General features: G+C 36.8%; 1 pseudogene; it reads right to left on the reverse strand.

The window, feature by feature from the left end:
- Nucleotides 1-302: 302 nt before the first annotated feature.
- Nucleotides 303-1,718, reverse strand: LOC104097361 (isovalerate--CoA ligase AAE2-like; annotated as a pseudogene).
- Between the last annotated feature and the right edge of the window lie 604 nt (nt 1,719-2,322).

Genomic DNA, 2,322 nt, shown 5'->3' on the forward strand with positions numbered 1-2,322 from the left:
GGTGTTTGTCCCCAGTGATTATCTGGTCTTGCTACTACTGCTGCTTCAACTACTGCTGGATGTCAATACAAAACTCTTTCGACCTCGAACGAGCTTATGTTTTCACCTCCCGAAATTATTTTGTCTTTTAACCTGTCCTTAATTTCTATGTAACCATCTTGATGTTTTACAGCAAGATCACCACTGTGAAACCATCCGCCTCTAAAAGCTTCTTCGGTTGCTTTAACATCTTTCAAATATTCACTCATTACGGTGTTTCCTCTTAACATAACTTCGCCAATAGTCTTTCCATCAAGTGGCACTTTTTCCATTGTCTCACAGTGTCTAACGTCAACATCTTCAATACAAAGATGTCGCACCCCTTGTCTTGCTTTAAGCGCGAGTTGTTCCTCAAGAGGCAAAGAATCCCACTCAGGCTTCCACAAGCAAGATGTTGCTACACCATGAGTTTCTGTTATTCCATATGCATGAGTTACTCCGAACCCGAGCTCCTCCATTTTGGAAAAGATCTGCGGAGGCGGTGGTGATCCACCTGTTAATATTTTCACCTTATGTGGAAGCGGCTTCCTGAGACAGACATAATATAATTAAATAATTAGCGGCATGCGCTCTTTTAATCAAACTTTTAGATTAAATGGTCAACAATAGAGTACTTTTACACCTGTCACGGTTGGTACTGCGCCCATATGTGTGACTTTGTAGAGAGAAATACTTTCAAATATATTTTTAGCAGAGATATGCCTAAGGCAAACATTTGTGCCACCAATTGCAGCCATTCCCCAAGTCAAACACCATCCATTGCAGTGAAACATGGGAACTGTCCAAAGGTATGTAGGCATCGGACCCATTCCACAAACTAGAAACATAGCAATAGTGTTGAGATACGCGCCTCTGTGATTGTACACAACTCCCTCCGGAAGTATAATTTATACTGATTGGATCAAATTCAGTTTTTGGCCATTTTATTGTAAAATTGCTATTCCCACTTGCCAAAAGATTTTCGTATTCATGAATGTTATTAGACGACAATGTCTCAGGTATAGGAGGCGAGGGATTCTCGGATTCAGGAATAAGAACAAGAATTGGTGGTTTAATTGTTTTGTCTTTTGAAAGAAGACTGATTGCTTGTTGAGAAATTTGGACCAAATGTTGATCAACGAATATGATTTTGGCTTCTGAATGATTTAGTAAGTCAGCTATCATTGCTGAATCAAGGCGTGTATTTAATGTACAAATAACTGCTCCAGCCATTAGTACTGCAAAATGCAATTCCTGCATCGCTGGTACGTTGGGAGCCAGAGTTGCTACCTGCAAAAATTGTGCATAATATAAGAATTTGAAGCATTAAAAACATTTCTCACGTTAAAGGACAGGAAATAATATTTTACCACATCTCCACGAGAAATTCCTAACTGAACCAAAGCTGAAGCAAGTTTTAGACACCTAGAATGTGTATTTTCCCAAGTGTACTTCACAGAAGAACCAAACACAACTGAAGTTCTATCTCTAAAAACATCTACTGCTCTCTCCAAAAAACTTATGGGTGTCAATGGAACATAATTTTCTGAAATTTTACGTAATTCGGTTTCAATATTTCCAGTAAGTTGGGACAGGTGGCGAACACTCTGAGTTTTCTTGAGTTGGACTCGGTTGAAGCCATTAAAGAACTTGTGAGCCAATTTAGAGCTTTTGAAGAAGTTATTCATGGTGTAGAGACAAGCGGCCGGAAGTCTAAAAACTATGGAAACTTTTCTGTATATCAGCTGATATATATAGTTGCAGGAATAACATGTTTGGGTTTACGACTCCTTTAATTTTTATGTGGGATCAATAAATTAAGTAAGTGGCTAATAATCAAAGCCATTCAATTAACTGGTCCACCACGAAAGTCAACAAAAATTTAAAAGCTAGGAGTACTAGAGTTTCATCAACATAAACGAGTTTTAACTTCCCTATTTTTGGTTCTTTTGAAAAAATAATATATACATTATACATCAGCGGTGGCGGTGGCAGGGCCTGAATTTTCATTAAGGAGTTTCAAAATATAAATAATTAGATATATCGAAAAGTCAAAGGGAATCAACATATAGTAAATATATATAAAATAAAAAAAATTATCTAGCAATATAGTGTAATTTTACGGTGAAGAAGTACAACCATATACACTTTTCACATCTTTTTCTCACCAATAAATGAATGAAAGGTTTGAAATATTCATGTTTCATGCAAAGCTACAATATCCACATTTTCAATTAGATCACTTTTTTGGCTCGAGATTTGAATCCGGATTTCTTATGAATTTTTATTCCACTTTATTAGGAG

The sequence above is a fragment of the Nicotiana tomentosiformis genome, chromosome 7 (genome assembly GCF_000390325.3).
Source record: "Nicotiana tomentosiformis chromosome 7, ASM39032v3, whole genome shotgun sequence".
Classification (NCBI taxonomy): Eukaryota; Viridiplantae; Streptophyta; class Magnoliopsida; order Solanales; family Solanaceae; genus Nicotiana; species Nicotiana tomentosiformis.